The following is a 19,884-nucleotide window of genomic DNA, read 5'->3' as shown; positions in this document are numbered from 1 at the left end:
AAACAGGACATTAACATAATCGATCAATATTTCGCCCATTCACGACTTGGTTTTGTATGTTAGAGTGGATGCAATTAAATGGTTGAGTCAAGTACTGTATTGCGTGGAGCGTGGCCGTTCATTTTTTGAGGTTGACAATATTGTGAACGTGATCACTAAAAGGCGAACAAATTTATTCATTAATTTCCACTAGCTTCTCGTGATATACGAAACAGGCATAGGCAGAGTGCAGTCTTCATGAGAACTCAAATGACCTGTAGCAAATTAAAAATGCCAACCAGTGGGAATTTAGTGAGAATATCTCAATCAGCGTTAATCGATTGTAATTCCACCATGATAAGACACCTCGTTATTTTTTTTTGCAATGCAGTTCATTGTTTCATTTTTAATTTTGGCACAAAGTACAGGACCGTTAATGATATGCCTCCTTTCACTATTTCATACGTACACACTTATTCACACTAGCTCCAAAATATGTATTATACGGTCGTGGTATTTTTTTGCTGGGAATCTTTGGAATCCTATGAATCTCAGCACTGCCATTTAAGCAATTCAGTTTGTGTGCAGATGCTAGGTCGATTATCACATCGCAGGATTGTGAGATTGTGGCAGCTTGGGGGTTGGGGGCAATCATCTGGCTGTGAATTGACCATGGCTGATGATGAATACAATAAATGCATGTGCAGTTACACTGGTATATGGATGGTAAACAGGTATTGTTTGCCAATTTGTGTGATGAATTTCCAACAATTACATGCCAATTTGTAAATAGACTCGAATGTAGTGAAGGTGGCCAGGCAGTTTGGAGAGCTCGTGACTGCATTAAAGCACTCAACCTACGCTTATGAGAACCTAGGGTCTGGTCCAGGTAGTCATGGTCTAAGCCTGATTACCAACGGCTGCGTAAACACATTTGTTTTCTGATTAAATCTGGCTCTGAAGGTACATCATATATATACATACCATTTTTGCAGAGGATGCATACGCATAATTTAGTCTTAGCTAAGGAAGACCTTTTCAATTGACTCCACAAGTTTTGTCATCTGTGTTGTCATCCGGTTGCACCATTCCCTGGCATGTGTATTGTAATTCTAGGCTGTCAGACTACATTTAGAAAGGGCATTTTTTTATTTTCCTGATGACGCAACTCGGACAGACACAATTTTGATATAGAGTGTGCATAAATGAAAAAAAAATGATTGAACTAGAGTTAACATAATTTTATTATATATCTGTGTTGGTGGGCTTGAGTGACTTGCTGTTGTTCACCTATACATCTGGAATAAAACACAAAGCTGGTGTGTGTAACTGTGCCTTTTGTACTTATCTGTAATTTTATTTTATCTGTAGAGTCTATGAGTGGGAAGTCACTCATTCTTCTTTACTGCCCTCAAAGTCTGGAACTCAATTTCACCACCATCCGCGCTATTGGCTCCCCACCATTCCGCCCTCTTCAAATCCAGGCTCAAGTTCTTTATTTTTTCCCTCTTGGTATGACTGATTGCCTCTGTATCTATACAATAAATAACTATGCTCACTGTCTCCGTACAGTGTATTATAAATGAAGTCGCATCTAGATGCCATACACATCCACATTGTATTGCATTTCATTACTACTTAATCACTCAGAAACATTTTGGAAAATATTCCCTGTTAAATGGCTATACGTGCAGTCACACAGCCATGTCCCATGCAACAGTCGTGTGCATCTGCATTGCGATCCAACAATACCATCATAAAACGCACAGTTGGATGGCATAAGTAACGTGAGTTAGAAATAATGGCAGCAACGGCACTGCCCGTATAAGGCAAGTAGACGTAATGTACCAAAACAATATCCGAGATGGAGAGTTGTCAAGAAAGCAACTTTGTGGATATCTTCTAAAGGTACTATGATGATGATTGGACTTTCTACTGCAATGGAAAAGTGTTATGTGAGACAGTGAGTCAATCTGCCTCTGCACTGCACGAGTCTTGAACTTAGTTTAAATGTTTGTGAGAACCCAGTGGTGAAATTCGGAATTGAATGGTGCATGGTATTAGGAGCAATTGTTTATTTTTTAGCGAGGCCAAATGACTGCATGAAATCTCCTTGTGTATTAGGCACTAAGTGGGTTATTACATTACAGGAGTTTGAGAGATTGCGATGGCTTGGGGAGGCCTTCATTCAGCAGTGGATTGATCATGGCTGATGATAATTATGAAGAGACTACGAGAATGTGGAATGTAAAATGAATACATAGTTGAAATGGCTGAATTGGTATGTACACCAACTAAGAGTTATCTGAATACCAACAACTCATCTCAGCAGATATGTCAAAATATGATTTTGCAAAATCCAGAAGAGGATTGACAAACGACTGTAAATGAACATTCAGTATCTTAAGGATAGTGCAAAACACCAGAAACACAGCTTAGACAGAATTTCAATTGTTGTAGTGACTCGCCCTGTATACCAAGCCTTAATTACATGAGATTAAGGTTCATTTGTCTGCACGCTGATTACCATAATACATTGTAAATTGCTCACAATTAAAACATCTGGTGTTTCTTGGCCACCTGATTCAAAGTTAACTATCCACGAACATCCCACATATGCTAATTCGAAGGCAGGACTTTCAAAGTCAAATTTTTAATTTTAGTCAAGATGTTCTGCATGAAAAACATCATCTCCTTCTTTGGTTCTTTCGGTAAAGTCACGTAGAATGAGAATAAAATAATAAAATAACACAATAACACAATAACATTCTCACGACGTTTCGGCCACAACACAAGTGGCCTTCATCAGGTGAAGGGACAGTCCAGTCCCTTCCCTTCACCTGATGAAGGCCACTTGTGTTGTGGCCGAAACGTCGTGAGAATTTTATTGTTATTTTATTATTTTATTCTCATTCTACGTGACTTTACCGAAAGAACCAAAGAAGATGAATCCTTGCCGTCACGAAAGCTTTAAATCGAAACATCATCTCCATCAAAATGAATTTTGCTTCAAAGTGGTGAGGCTCACGTTGGGGATATATAAGTCTACCAAAGAGGCCTAAGTGTTTTTTTATGCAACAGGAGTGTATGGATATCCCCTTTGTATTTTGGCACTGCAGTATTTAATATAAAACAATATTGCAAACTATTGGGTCAATAGATACACAGCAAAATTGGAGTGGCATTTATGAATACAGTGATTGATCTTATGATTTCAGATAATGCTACTTTATTATTCTTTTTTGAAATCTGGATGTGACTGCTGGAAACATTTTATGACATTAATGATGTGGAAGGCTTTCTCAGAGACCGAGAATCAATACCAATTCACGCCAAAAAATAACCCACAGCACTACTGCCACTGTTCCTGCCGATCACGATTACAAAAAAAATCACACCCAGCTGTATCTTAGCCACGCTAATGCACATAGCCCGCTATTGGTTGCTTAGCCAAACAATAAAATTGTCAATTTGATTATGATGTTCACGATGTGTGCGATAACAGTTAATGCGACAAATGTCCCATTACTTATTTTCATTAACCATGCCACATCAGGACATCGCCAGTGAAAAGTTACTGAAAATCATTTCCTATCAACGAAATTGGTTCTTATTTGAGACCCCAGTATCATTCAAATAACAGACATTCTACATTTGTGTTGGCAAAGTTTCTCGACTTAATCTATTGACTATGCTCTGTTGCATTGTAATTGAATGAGCATAATAAATTAGTATCAATACTCAGGATGTGTGTGTGTGTGGCTAAAGCACAGCAGGTTGGCACAGTAGGGGGCACAGGTGGTGCACCAGCCAGTCATCTCAGTCAATCGACCCGTGGCACTTGAGTCTGCCCCGTGACCTCCTGCCAGCGGGCGTTCGACACTTCACGTGGCCTCAAGGTGCACATGGCCTGGCACAGGCGTCGTGGTGACGTCACCGCCACTTAGTGGCGAATGGCGGTTGTTGTTATGGAGGTTTTTGCTATTTTCTCCACATTTTGTATTCTATCTCTGCGGTTATTAAAATCCAGTTTTCCCCCAAACCTCACAAAGAAGGGAAAACATACAACCAATGCAGAGGAGTAGGCAAAATACTCTTCAGATGCGTTTTCTTTGGCCTTTTCTACAGCAGTGGCATAAGCAAGTAATTGCTAGGTTGCACCTTTGTCTCTACCTATACAGATGCTGGCGGCTTTGTGACTATACATTTATGTTAACCTAACAACACCACAGCCTGCATTCACTCACAATCCAAAAATATATGACAGACAGTTAATGAGCTGTATTTCGTATTGATTTTTGTATGATTGTATTACTCGTTTTAATAACGAAACATTCACAACGTTTCTGCAGTGCAGTGTACTTATACACCGTAACTGTTATAGTACTGTAATTGATACAAATTTAACATAGCATTTTAGTTATTAAGGAGCAAAAGAAGACATGTTTATATTAGATGTCACGGTAAAAACTTTGAGAGATTAAAAAAAAGATAGAGTTCAGTATTAAAAGCACCCACGTGATCAAAATTATTGCCATTGTCAGCACAAACCCCTTTTTTACATGTTTCTAACAGAAACTAGACTTAATATAAAACAATCAAGCAATTATTTCATTATCTTTTTCAACATCGATGGACCAGCCATCATATGTATAAACGTATATATGGATGCATGATTGCACAAGATATCTATTATAGGTTTAGAAAATCATCATCATCAGCCATGGTCAGTCCACTGCAGGATGAAGGCCTTTCTAGGAATGCAATCCAATTAAAACTCAGTGGTGTGCGATGAAATGCACAATGTAATTAATTGTTCTTAAATCTGGAGAAAAATGCATTGTGAATTGGCAGTTGACCTTTTCGAAATTAATTACCTAATTTTTTATTCTGCACAGGAATAGTTTATGGAAAATGAATTCAGATAAATTAAATTTCCGAAGAGTGCAATGCTATGCAGCACATCTTGAGCGGCGCATGTTCATGCATTTAAAATTGTGCTTTTTGGAGCCAGGCTAAGGAATAATTGCCTGCATTAGCACTCTGGAAAGTCACACAATTTTTTGTTACATTAATACCATCCTATTTGTGGCCTAAGAGTACATTGTGAAACATTTCCAACTTCTGTAAATGCCACTTTGTTGCCACACAAAATTGTTCTGGCAATCTGTGATGTTCGGCTAAGTGGCCATTGAAGAGACTTAGTTTCAAAAGCAATTCCCTGGACAAGATCGAAATTCTGGTCGCCGAACCTGGCGATTTGGCACAAGTAGGTAATTACGGATTTACAGGGCTCCATTAGCCTTGGGAAGAAGAATTCGTATGTAATAATGAAAATATTTTATAAGGGTTGGCAGCTTGCGTTAAAAAAACTAGTATCATAGTTCAATACAGCAGACAGATTTTGTATATATACATTGTTATGCTGATTATTTATATACAGCATCGCTTTGCATCATGATTTCGTAACATATTCACTTTCATATGTTTTGCGCTTAACTGGTCGTATGCAAAATATGAAGAGATGCAACGCTGCAATAATATTTCTGTCTATTAAAAAACATATGGATGCTGCCTTGGTGCAATGGTGATAGTACTATGGACTTGGAATCCAGAGGCCACCAAGTCAATCCTCTGGCACAGGAGCTGAAATAAGATGACACGTTTTCTAATTCCTTCGCCTCTGTCCACCCAGCAGTATAAATAGGTTACACTTCAGTTCGTCGGCAGGTCGCGTGTGGTGGGGTTAAATCTGGGTTCTCCCACATCTCTTCCAGGTCATCTGGCTAATACTGAAAGAGTAGGCCAAAATACCCCCCCAGAAGGGCCCTCTAGAGCTACCATAGTGGAAGCCCTTCCACGAGCGATGGCATGAGCGAGATATTGCAGGGCTGCTCCTTTATATTGTTAAAATAAACAAAAAAAATGTTTATCTGAAAAATTATTGTCATTACTTTACAAGAAATGTTTCAAGAAACAGAAAGAATACAAGCTCTTGTTGTGTATATCAAAAACACGTGTAAACCATTTATAATATTTGGAAAGCACTGACGTGTGAATAACAGACACACGGCATTAACGGAGAGCATTTTTGTAAGCATGTGTCTTGTAACGTTCTGCGGCAATGGGAAGGCCCAACATTAGGTACAGTTGTACTTTAATAGCACGGTTCATTTGGCAGGCAGCCTCGAAACCATTTGTACAAATGTCTGCGCGTGGTTCACTGGGAAATGTTTGACATTGCGCAAAGAGGCGACGATATCAAAGTACATTTGACTTCTGTCTCCTATAACGGGCACCCTGGTTGTGCGCCTTAACGCGTTTTAATCATGCAAACAGTTGATAGGCAATATCCCATAGCATTAACTAAATAAAGCTAATATATGTTCACAGAAAAATATCACTTTGTTAGTGAAGGGGGTGAGTGAAACGGGGCAGCAACCCACGTAGTTGATGGTGTACAATCATCTGCGTGAAGAGAGACGATGGTTATAAAGTAGGCTCTGTAAGATCTATTCCCGTACACAGGACTACTGGAAATGCCCCAGCAGTGCAAAGATACACAGGGATCCATATCGCTGAACGAGACAATGCAGATTATATTGAAAGCGGTAAATTGTGCAGACCTGCAATTGATTCCATACGAGAGGTTTTTTTTGGGTTAAATCGCGTAAACATATATAAATGTGTCGTTAAACTCGCCACCACCCTACGCAGCCAACTAGTAAGGGTTGTTACGTAAACAGAACATGCCAATTCGTCACTAGTACAGAACACCGGTGTTTTGGAGACTAGGCCCACAACATTTACAATTTACTCTTCAATACACCGGTGTGCTGAAATAGTAACTAATTCATATACTTTGGGTCTTTTGGTAAAATCACGTAGATAGATTCAAAGAAAATAACAAAAGAATAACAAAAAAACTACGACGTTTCGATCGCAATGCAGACGGTCGTCATCAGGAGGAAAAAAAGAGAGGAAAGCTGCTGAGGCAGGCTCTTTTAAAGGTTTTAAATGGGTGTAGCCCATTGGTCATAAACGAAGTGGGCGGGGCTAGTGATGTTAATGTGAGATAAATTAGCATGTTAATGTCAGATCGGAGGACGACCTCCACGAGGAGTGCACGGAGGTGGCTATGTTAATGAGAGAAATTAGCATGTTAATGGTAGATCCGAGGACGACCCCCACGACGAGCACGCATTAATATGCTAATTTCTCTCACATTAACATAGCCACCTCCGCGCGCTCGTCGTGAAGGTCGTCCAACGATCTTAAAATTAACACGCTAATTTCTCTCACGTTAAAATCAATAGCCCCGCCCACTTCGTTTGTGACCAATGGGCTACACCCACTTCAAACCTTTAAAACAGTCCTCCTCAGCAGCTTTCCTCTCCTTTTTCCACCTGATGACGACCGCTAGCGTTGCGATCGAAACGTCGTAGTTTTTTGTTTGTTATTTTTTGTTATTCCTGCAGTCACGAAAGTTTTAAGTCAAGATAGTAACTAATTGATATTTTTCGTCAACGTGACAAACCTTATTCTTGGTTCTTTCGGTAAAGTCACGTTGGAGGGAAACAATAAAATAATAAAATATATATAAAACAATAAAATTCTCACGACGTTTCGACTGTAACACAAACAGTCATCATCAGGTGTGAAAAAAACAACGGCAAGAAGCATTTGAAAGAAGTGGCGGTTTGTATTTATTTATTTTCAAACGGTGTCTGTATTTATTTATTTAAAAAAGGTGTTTGCGTTTATTTAATTATTTTTAACGTTAGCGCCACGGATAGCGATTTGACAGTTTGTTTAGAAGGACGAGTCCATCTATGTTCGGAAAAGAGGAGTGGGGAGACGAAAATTAATGCATGCTGTCTGAAAGCCACCGTAAGCGTGAACAATCAATTAAGACCCGAAATGGCTTATCAAATCCTTCCAATGATTGCTAAGCCAGAATCCATCTTCTCGGTTGAAATTGTTTCTGTGTTTGTATATGTGGATAGCCTCATGAACGAATCTGTCATGGTAGCCCGATGGCTTGCAAAGAACCTCTGTCTTGGAGAAGTCAATGTCATGTGAGCCTACTGAATTATAACAGTGATCTGCCACGGCCGAGGTGTTGGTCCTACCGTGTTTACTAATAATTATATTATCTGTGTCGGGGTGGTGGCGGGTTTTAACGACACATTTATATTTGTCATCTAACCCACAAAACATCCTCTATTACGGATAATATTGGTCGCGAAAGCCTACGTGTTAAGCTGACTAACCTATGGTGCACCCATTTTATACAGCTGGTTTGACAGAGGCGAGGGGACGTTTAAGACCTCTGGACTGCAACGGCAGTGTGCGAACCGTTACACCATGGCAGCATCCCATGTGGATGGTATCAACAGTGCCAATACCTGGACAACAAATACATGGAACCAGATACGTTTCTTAAATTTTGTCGTTGTTGTCGCCGAGGTCACCATCCACGAAAATATATGAATAAATTGGCAAATAAGGGTCTGGAACTATAGACCTAGAGCCAAAATCCAGCAGGCAATTTCTGTTAGTGGTATGGCCCTTGTGGCCAATAGCAATCCACCAAAGCGCGGCAGTCCATGATTGCCTCGGAGAGCCATCAACAAGGTCAGAGGCACTCCCCGCCACTGCTTACTGTATCAGCACCAATCCTCAAACTGAGCTGACCAGACCTATTTGGCTCGATAATCTGTGCTCCCAATTTTACAATCTCACGATCTCTGTTGTGTAAGCACTTCAGACACTTCAACTCAGAGGGACTTATAGTTTTAGCTTATAGTGATGGTTTTAGTTCTCCGGGAAGATTAAAATCCATACAGGATAACGTTATTCTCTGGAGGTTGCCATCATCATTGTCAGCTATGATCGATGCACTGCAGGATGAAGGCCTCCATAAGTTGTTGCTCTCCTTCATGGAACCGCAATATAACAATTCACCCAGCACCGTAAGGAGAGCCGATCTCATTGATCCATCATCACGGTGGTTGTCCACTTGGACACGTTTCCTTCTTTCGCTGCCACTCGGTAGTTATTCTTGCCCATCTTACGAGATATGCATCGATATTTATTTTTGTATTTTCAGTCGAAAACACGACCTTTAAGTGGTTTATTCCAGGAGGAAATTGTACGATTTAAGAAAGTTATATTCGAAATCCAGCTGTGTCGCGTGACAATGATATTCCACATTCGTGCTTTAAATGTGATGGTGTTAGCATTAAAATCCGTTCGTGATTTGCGATGTGCATCGTTTGTTTGGCAGATCTCTGGATGTAGGTCTTGGAAAAGCTCACATTGGTATTAATTAACACAACGTTTTCAAGCTAATTCTGTATTCAGATGAAAATCTGACACAGCCCATAATAAATGTGGAACATTGGTACTTATTGGCATGTAATGGACATAAATATATTTTTGTTTTCTGATTCCCTGAGTTTATCTTCTGAAACGTTATGACACCTAATTATCGCTGATATGAGTTACGTTTGTATTAGATTGTGATTACTGGTCTTGGTTTACTTGTTATTTACTTGGTAGATGTGTGCTTGTTATAAACCGTCCTCATAATCTGCTGCAGTTAGGTTGGTTGGGTGTCATTTCTAAGAGCGTTATAATGTGTATTTCGATCAAATGCGACCAGGTCAATAGATGCTGTACAGAAACAATGAGTGTATGCATTTATGAAGAGGGATCATGTTCTAGAGTCCCCACCTGGCCAACTAGATTGTCATCTTGACAAATATATTATTTATACATGCCGATGTATTGATCACATTTTAACCAATAAAGCTCTGGTCCATATTCTTGGTTCTTTCGGTAAAGTGACTTTACCGAAAGAACCAAGAATATGAATCACTGCAGTCACGAAAGCTTTAAATAAAAAAAAAGCTCTGGTCGTTTAAGACTTTTCACGACTGAATTTAACATCAACATACGACAATTCCTCCAAATGCTTTGAGCTTCATCAGGTTATGAACTGGAAAATCTAGAACCTGCTTATAAGATGTGTAATGATGGAATTATGCATCGATTGATATCAATTCATAGGCTTATGATACATATAAGTCAAACTGCATGTGTGAGAATCAATATGTTTTTATTCGCGTATTGTGTGTAAGAGGACCATGTGCCCATGCGGCCACTCAAGGGCCCATATATTCATCATAGTATATAGAAAAACACTATTCATGAATCAAAATGCGATCCTGAATCTCCACGATTCATTGAACCACGGGGAAGGCGAATTGTTATAACCATGCTGCTTCATATGTCACTCTGATTGCTGGGCGGTGGTGCCTATTCATGCCTGCAATCCAAAACGATGTAGGCGAGGGTTGGTGGGTCCCCACATCAAGCCTGTGAAACTCGCTTGGGGCGTCGAAGAGGATGAAGGCAGTACAGCAAATGGACTCGTCGCCATCTGTTTCCATTTTGTACGGGTTTTGTCCGTGCGCTCTGGCTTTTCTACCACTTGCATAAACGCGCATCATTAAAATGCTGAAAACATCTTAAGATAAAAACAAAATGCACGACCCTCCTGGAAAAAAAGTCCGAACAACTGGGTGTAGCTCTCCTGGATAAATACGTTTATTCCTGTACATGCGCTTAATTTAGTACAACTAAACAATTTTTGTACATGCCACTAAATATGATCATGACCATTAATCACCCACGTTAATGAAGACAAATAGCACGGATCAGTTTCATCCATTAATTTCAACAGGGATCCTATTGCCCTGCAGAAAACACTGCCCGCCAACTGGTGCCTTTATTGGCCAGAATTTTGGACGAATGCAATACTTTTTTCTTTATTTTTGTTGCGATTGCACCATTACAGTGTGCATGTTTGGTGAACTTCTTTCGCACCGTACGTAGCCATCAATACTAATCGGAGGTGCGGGGGAAGGACAACGGTGATAGATGCACAACAGTACGAATGGCATGGGTGGTGGTTCTGAATAAGTGTGATGAGTTTATTTGTTGCACTTATAATAGAACGTTGTTATTATCCTTGATAATGTCCACCCTTTCGTCAATACCGCGGAATGGTGAACTTTCCCATTCCATGTCAATGCCGGGAGATTTTTTGTTTTGTTTTACCACACTTCACTACCCTGGGACAGTGGCATGTTGGTGAAGGTAAATGAATGAGTGGGTGGGTGGCAGGGTGGGTGGCAGGGTGGGTGGCAGGGTGGGTGGCAGGGTGGGTGGCAGGGTGGGTGGCAGGGTGGGAGGACCCAAGACCGGTTCAGATATCATTCAACGCTGAGGTGAGGTGTGGTTGGGAATTTCAGTCATTTGGTCGGGTTTGCTCATCACTGTACCATTGCTCTACAAAGATTAGTATTTTTTATTATTCTGTCGCCTTAATATAACACAAATAAACCACGTAAAATTTCAATAGATGTAACCTCTTTAAAAAAAGATATATAAATGTGGTTCTGGCTTGGGAAGATGAGAAAATGCATTCTTTTTACGTGACATGTGCCGTTTCTTTTTTGCGTTAACAGATTATTTATCCCACTGGGATGAAATAAATCCTTTTTAGTGGCGGTTGTAGAAAATAATTAAAAATGACTTCTGGTTTCGCATACGGTAATTATTTTTTTCATAAGAGTTTCAATGGGGATTTATACACAAACCGCATCAACTTACCCACATAGAGAGGAAATTTGAAAGTAAATTATGAGCAATACAGTTTGTGCAGTTTCGTTTTATGTAAACCTGTTATTAAATAATGTATGAACTGTGCACGAGTTGTTTTTATGTATTAGAATATAAATCAGCTTTGTGGGAAAATGATTGTTTGCTATAAGTTATGTTTTTTTGCGAGCAAATGCGTAGGTCAATTGTGTGTGTGTACTCCAATAATGAGATCCGAGGTATTCTAGATTTAAAGCTTTCGTGACTGCTAGGATCCATACTCTTTGGTTCTATTGGGTAAAGTCACGTAGGTGAAAATAAAATAACAAAAAATCACGACGTTTCGGCCACAACACAAGCGGCCTTCATCAGGTGAAGGGACGAGACTGTCTGGAGGACAGCACTGGAGTGGAAGTCCACCGGCACGTACACCACCTCTTTCCTAAAATCCGCCAATCAAATGCTATTTTTTATGCTAATTTCTTTGTCAGAACACCTTGTTTGCTCGCAGACAGGTCCGATGTCTGAGCGTGGTTGTGTTTCGCTAAATTCTCCTGTTTGATGAGTACTAGGTGCCTCGGTGAATGTATATGCTCTAACTTTAACATAGCTATTTCTGTGACCAGTTACAAGCTAATCACTCAGCTATTTCAATGCTAAATTCGATGCTAATTCCTTTGTTAAGGGGTACCTCTGCAGATGTGTATACTTTAACTTAGCTATTTCAATGAGCCATTTCAATGCTAAATTATATGCTAATTCCTTTGTCAAGGCACTTGGCCTTTTTCTTCTCACACAGCTTAAAGGTCGTGATCTAAGCGTGGCTTCTTCCACTACAGCGCTGTCCTCCAGACAGTCTCGTCCCTTCACCTGATGAAGGCCGCTTGTGTTGTGGCCGAAACGTCGTGATTTTTTGTTATTTTATTTTCACCTACGTGACTTTACCCAATACAACCAAAGATGCGAGGTACTTCGTGCTTGGAGTGCAACGATTCACCACGTTCATGGTTAATTGAATGTTCCCCAATTCAGGATGGCAATTGTTTTTTGTGTCAAACCTGTTTGTGAATATAGGGACTGTAGTTAGTGGGAAGATCACATTAAATCACATCATTCATCATATGCGAATACAAATAATATTGATTCTTACACATGTGATCCGACATATGTATCATGAGCTCGTGAAAGACGCTACTGAGCAGTTGGAGGCAGTCGTCCTCCAGAGGAGCGACGCTCACAACAACGAGCGGAGCGCCGGGCGGATAAAATGCAGCAAGTTGGCACAGTAAGGGGGTACAGCTGGTGTGCATCTATCAGTCATCTTAGTCAGCCAACCTATGGCGCCTGGGTCTGTCCCGTGACCCCCTGTCAGCGAGCCTTCGACACTTCACGTGGCCTCAAAGTGCACCTGGCCTGGCACGCGCGCCGTCGTGACGTCACCGCAACTTAGTGGCGACTGGCGGGGTATTGGCATAGTATATGAATTCACAAAGCAAGGAAGCACATGATTTATACTCACGTCGCACGTGGTATGCATATGATGAGTGGCACTGCAGTCATTTCTGACTTATATGCTGTAATCCTATCCGTGAATAATAGCAGGGGGAGAATATCAATATCTGACCCTAGCCTGCGTTTGTCTAGGTCAACTCAGCATAGAATGGCGCAGCTTGGCAATATCAGCGTGGGGGGAGGAAAATTTGTCCAAATATGGCTCCGGCCTGCGTCGGTGGTTTGCTAACAGCACAAGCCCCAACAGTCGTGTCTTACCTTAATGAGATTTACACAGCGCCTTTGCCGAGGAGCTTAACAGCAATTATACACTTCTACGTAACATGATATTAATTAGAAATGAAGAATTAGGTTATCGTAAGTGGCGGTGTAGTTTTTGATGCAGTCAAACAAGAGGGATTGAAAGAGGAGTGGTTGGGATAGGCCTGTTTCGTAGGTGGTGGTGGGGAGGGGGGCAGAAATCTGGGGGGCTGAAAGGTAATGAGGCAACATTGCATTGGGGGCCATCCCCATCGAGTCTCCCGCACGGCCGACGACGTCCACAAAGTCCGTGCAGTGCCGCAGCGGAGTCTGTAAGGGAGGGGGGCTACGCTATGCTGCATCCATGGCCCCATATGTGTGGAGTTAATTGTTCATCACCATCATCATCAGCTATGGTCAATGCAATGCTGGATGCAGGCCTCCCCCAAACCGCCACCACCACCACCACTCACAATCCTGAGATGCAATAACCCACCGATTTATTGCGCGAAACAATTTCATCGCTATATCTCATCGGTGGACATCCACTCTGACACGTGTCAATTCTGTGGCTATGCATTTGTATTACATGTGCAGCATTCACGGCTCCTACCTCCCGATCGTGCCAATTTCTAAAAAAAAAAAATCTGATTTGTATTCTGCGGCACATGCTTATGTCCGCTTCTTCATCATTACGTGAGTACGCATTACCCTGGCACGACTCTGTAAAAGCATCTGTAGAGCATAACATTGACTCACTACATTTTCGATTAGACGATGCTGAATTGTTTCCTAAAACACCGACGTGTTGTGGTATACAGACGCAGTGTGGCCCAGCAATCCCGGCTTGGGGAGGCCTTCATCCAGCAGTGCATTGACTACCCCACCACCGGTAATGCACGTAAAGGTGTTATTATTGTTATTATTATTATACATTCAGTAGAAGGTTTGCCTCTGCAGCAATCGACAAAACAACGCCTGGTCATCGTGGCCACTATTGCTGAAGAGCACGCGACGACGCTGCTGGCTTTTTGCATTGCTTCACGCACTGTACACATCTCATGCTGACACAGCCATTGTGAGTATTCCCCATTTGTCCCGTAAGCTGCTCCCGTTACACTGGGCAATCTGTTTCATTAGGTGGGCTCCGCGACTCTTCGAGTCCTTGTGACCGAACGTGTTAGCCTCTGATGATGGGGTGGGGGGGGGGCTTGCAATGCTATTTTGTTTTGGCCACATGATGTGTATGTTCAGATGAAGAAAAAAAACTCGACACGTTCGTCAGTAACCACTGTGTGCGTGTGTCTGTGTGTATGTTGTAGGGAGCGGTGGCGCTGCGCTACGAATTCGGTAACCCGGGTTCGATTCCCGCTCAAGGCCAACAGCAGAGACGATTGTCTAAACCGGTCCTGGGTGTCCCCAAGGTCGACCCAGCCTCAATTGAGTACCTGGTGCAATGTGCAAAAACATCGCCACGAGGGAGACAAAGGCGGCCGGGCGTGGTGCTGGCCACCCACACCCCTTGTGTGCCGTTCCGGCCTTCATGGGTGCTCGCTAACAGCACTTGCCCCTACAGTCTGTTAAGGCTATACGGGGGGTCTTTGTCTTTGTTGATGCAGGGATTTTATTTCTCATTAAATATCTTCTGCGGTCTACCTCCCACCTCCCCGAATTCCCCGGATCTCAACTCCCCCCCCACCTCCTGTCTCCTCGTTCCATTTGCTCTTATTTTCTGGAGCGCAGCCCCGAACAACGCCAGCTGAAATGAAACCCTGGTATGTTGCAAATTGCACTTTAAAAAAAAATTGCTATTAAAAGAAAAGCAGAGAGTAGGAGGAGAACATTTTTTTGACATGTGTTTCGCCGTGACAAGTTCCCCGGTTTTTGGACCAGTGTTGAGTGTAAGCATCTGAATAAACAGGAGCCAAATGTTATTTTTCTGTATGTTTGGGGATGAAAGCGCGCTGCCTGCGCTCACAGTACATTTTAATGACTGGCTTTGACACGGAGACGAACATGTGCACTTTTCGAGGGTTCATTTCCCTCGACTGCGATGCACAATTGATGAGCGAGGCGGGCGATGAGAGGCAAGCGTGGAAAGATGAGGCTTTTTTTGGATCCAGAAAAAGGTCACCCTTTCCCTTATTGTATGGCGACCCCCAAACAAGGGTCAAGACCACTGGTTCTCACCCCTCCCACCCCCGCCACCCCCCACCACTAAGGGCAAAATACTCGAGGGACATTACGTCCACACCTATAAGTAAAAGCGGCGTTTGTAAGGCATTGTTTCACGTTGTGTTTTTTTCGGTGTGTGTTTGTGCTCGAATTAATTTTCCTGCACGGTAGCCATGCCGCAGCCTGCACCCCCACCCCCACCACCCCCCGTCCACCTTCAAGGCGACCTTCAGTTGAGACACGCTCGCTGCCCCGTGCTCATCGGATTCCTCCAGTGTGAATCGATTATAAATATCCCGATCCTGAATTCCGTGAGCCGAGCGCGAAACGTCGCCCATCGGCTGCCCCACGCAACAATGCGCAAAGAGGAGCAGCGCTATGCCTCGGTGGGGTTTTTTTGTTGTTGCTGACCGGCAGATGGCAGCCGTGCGTTGCGTGCTCCTCGCCTCGCATCGCTCGCCGCACACTTCGAGTTTCAGATGAGCGGGGCGCGCGCGCGCGTTGCCCGCCTGTCGTTGTGCAAGCAAAACGGTTTTTGGGGGTGCGTCTTATAATCCGGTAGGTAGGCGTGTTTGCGCGCGCGTCTGTGTGTGTGTGACCGCTCGCTAAGAGCAATTGCCCCAACAGTCTGTTAAGGCTATACGGGGGGGGGGGGGGGATGTTTGTGATGTGATCAGACTTGTATACATTTTCTGTATTGACGTGGGACACTAATTGGGAAGCCTTATATTGTATATATATATTTTTTTATCAGTAGTGACTTATAATCCGGAAAAAAAACAACAACGGTATTTTGTGAAACACAGGGAACATGCTACGTCTGTGTTCGTGAGCAATTTTCTCTTTGAGTGAAGCAGTCGACATCGTAATGCACAACAGAGGGTGATCCATATATAGATAACCCACCAACGACTCGGGAGAAATTGCAGAGAACAGCATTCAACGTCAAAAGCCCTCCACATGCCTGCTAGCCAATCTCAATACGATTAATACGCCTTTTAAGACTCGTCCGATACACTTTGTCCAAATGAACTGCTCCGATTCAATTCAGAGGAAAAGTAAGAGGGCAATTAGACATCAGTGGGTTATCTACAAATGGACCAGCCTGGTATATACTTGTAGGGAATTGCACTGTAATTGCATTTGATGTGTGTTCGTGCGTACGTGGAAAGTTACGGCACTGCGCTTATAATTCCATTCACGAAGGTTTAACCGCTGGTCATGCATTTGCAATTGGTATCTGAATTTGTACTCTGCCTCTCATCTGGGTTAACCCAGCCTTAAATGAATACCGGGTGTGTTGTGTCAACATCGGCACACCGGGAGACAAAGGCGGCCAGGAAATCATGACGCTGGCCCTAAAGCCCCCTTATGTGCTGTGTTGGTCCTAATAGACCTAAACAAAGACACGTGAGTCAGTGTACATATTGGTCAGATGTTTAGTATTGTGTGTTATATACATTAAAACAGTGCTGAGCCAGAATCCCGTTTTATCTTGGCGCACGGACGCATGGTTTAAACATATTGTATAGGTATTTTTACTTAATGATGGCCTGAATTAGATCACGGTGGAGTGGTGGCACTGCGGTTAGTGCCAATGCGCTATTAAATCTGTCAGTTCAGTTCCCGGCCATGGCTAAAATCAGTGATGAGCGGTGCTGTATATTCGGACTGGTCCTGGCTCCGACTTTCAGCGACTTGCATTGACCAGCTTGGAGAAGTATAGTCGATCGACCCACATGTCATGAAGATGCATTCATCCTGCAGCGGACTTACAAAAGGTTGTAAAAATAAACCACTATTATTAATTAATACATTTAAAAAAAACTCCAAGATAATAAATATGTACCTATTTTATAGAAGGTGGACACATTTTTTTTTAAAAATATAATTGCGTCTTAATAATTTTGTATCCACGGTATAATTGGATGTTGTCGATTTGCTGCTGAGCTGAACCTTTAAAGTGGCAAGATATTAGGATGTAATTATCTGAGCTTTTTTTTGGTAATTGAAATCCTCAATAGAAGTATCAATTTGTCATCAAACTTGAAAGAAAACAATCATGGTTTCTTTATGGATCATTACCGCCTGCAATGAACAAAAAAGCTCCAAAGCTTTAATAAAGCTCTGCCTGAAGGTGAGCAAAGCCAGAAGGTAAATGCCAAATAATGCGCACATCACATTGGTAGTGCTGCAAAAATTACCATTACAATGCAAATAGCAACAACATAGCTAAAACTAAATATTGACATTTTGTTGAACTGTTGATTGCACCACTCTGATAACTATGCAATAATGCAACATCAATAATTGAAAGCTCTTTTTCAAAGCCACTGCTGGATTCGGGCCTCCAAACGCTGCTGGCAATGATTGTTGTTTGACGATACTTCACCAAGCTAAGTTCAGATTTGTCAAGTGGAGGGGGCCCAGAAGCAATTCAGATACCACTCGCCACTGATGTTAGCGATGGCCAGGAATCAAACCCAGGTCGTTGAGTTTACAGCCCGATGTGTGTTAACCACTCTGTGTTGAGTTGTAAATTGTTCCTTGTTCTTTTGACCATTGCTGAATCTTCTTCGATGGTGAGCAAAGGGTTAAACTGTAATGCTTAACACGTGCATCCATGTGTGAATCTGGTTTCTATCTCTCTCTCTCAAGTGAAATCTGTTACATCCATGATAACACAAATCATCGCCATCACTGGCGTGAGTAGGGCAATGAAACTGTGAGCGTGCCACGTGCCATAAATATATCCATTATTAAATGCACTTCATAAAGGTCGGCCATATGGGACGAGCATCATGACTGCAGGGTATTCATGTATCTTCAATGTTGGCTTTATAACACGTTTGATACTTTGCCTTCCACGTTTTCCACCTATGGCTCCTGCAAGCGGGTGCGCAGGATTTGCTCAAATATTAATTCCAGAGGATTTGCTAAAACATTCATGATTATTTTCCCAGGCCGGATGCATGTTTAGAACATGTTGTTATCCATTCATATTGACGAAATCTGCTATTTCTCATTACGTTGTCTGTACGCCACTATTCCGCACTCAATTAAGCGAAAAAAAGTATCCTTGTGTCACGCAACAGATGTCAAATATTGTACAACAACAAAAAATCAGGCTCTCATTTTGGCGTTGAGCTGTTGCACTGATTTCGTATTTCTGAAGCTCTTACTTCCACTGTAATCTGACAGTCCTTTTGTCAGCGTGAGATATTTGTTTATAAACACTTTTAAAAATACCGGCTCGGAATGTCAACAGAGACCAATTATGTTTGAGCGGCAGCGGATGGAGTGCTGACATTGTGAGTGCCTATGATGATGCCGTCCTGCCTTACCCGTCTATCGATAGTTCAATTTTAAAGTTCATTTTTTATTGAGGGACTGTGTGTTGTCTTGCTGTGGCATGGGACTGTTGTTGTTGTGGTTTTTCTGCCTTGCCCAAGCTTGCATTTATAGTTGAAAATTGTCAGGATTTGATATACTTTTGCAATTTGTATTTATATCCTTATTTTTAGTGACTTGCTCACCTTTCATATACTTTGCACTCCGATCGTTTTTTGTATTGTTGTTGTAACCTTTTGACCCCCCCCCCCCTGACTGGACATCTGTGAAAAAAGGAGCTTCATAGCTAATCGGTCCTCCCGGTCTCCATAAAGATTCTGATTCTGAAAGCGATCCGACTGGGACGGGTGCAGAAAAGCACGAGCAATTAATTGACAAAAATCATTGTTTGCCATTGAAATGACGCTAATAAAAACCAAAACAAATTGACTTATACCACATTTATAAGATTTGGGCCAATGTGGATAATGGGGACCAAATGAGAGGCTAAAGCAAAGTTTCTCTCTTCGATCGATGCAAAAAAATAATGCAAGCAAAGAAAATGCCTGGCAATGGCAAAAGTTAACTACAGCAGTCGTCCTTATTTGCAGGATAAAGTTTTTTTTCCTCGCTTGTGAGAAAACATAAAGAGCAATTTACAAGTGGCTCAAGTTAAACGAATCATATCAAGTCGTTCTTTCAACGATAGTTTCTCATCAGTGCCATGTGCACATCTAACCATTCCAGTACACACCATTTCAGAGCACCTTGAACAATGCCTAATAAAGACATAATTTAAATGCTGAATATCTGGTCTTAGTATCGCACAACTTAAAGAAATCAAATTTAAAAAATAACTGCCGTTGGTTTAATAAATGTTTTGCAAAGGTATGCACAATGTGTTCCAAGAAAAGTATTTCTCTCTCTTGTTGAACAATAATTGCCTACCGCGAACTATGCAGTCAGCTACGGGGCATT

The 19,884-nt window shown here is 41.9% G+C and overlaps 1 protein-coding gene across 1 annotated transcript in view; it reads left to right on the top strand.

Moving 5' to 3' along the window:
- The first annotated feature begins 13,477 nt into the window (after positions 1-13,477).
- LOC116939525 (A disintegrin and metalloproteinase with thrombospondin motifs 17) overlaps positions 13,478-19,884 on the top strand; it is a 122,696-nt gene continuing 116,289 nt past the window's right edge. Inside the window, exon 1 of the mRNA XM_076066707.1 lies at positions 13,478-16,134. The gene's annotated coding sequence lies outside the window, so the exon portion shown is untranslated. The remainder of the gene's footprint in view (positions 16,135-19,884) is intronic.

Source organism: Petromyzon marinus, chromosome 1 (genome assembly GCF_048934315.1).
Source record: "Petromyzon marinus isolate PM22_M1 ecotype Great Lakes invasive population chromosome 1, UKy_Petmar_22M1.pri1.0, whole genome shotgun sequence".
Lineage (NCBI taxonomy): Eukaryota > Metazoa > Chordata > Hyperoartia > Petromyzontiformes > Petromyzontidae > Petromyzon > Petromyzon marinus.
This window is presented reverse-complemented; position numbering and strand designations above follow the sequence as displayed.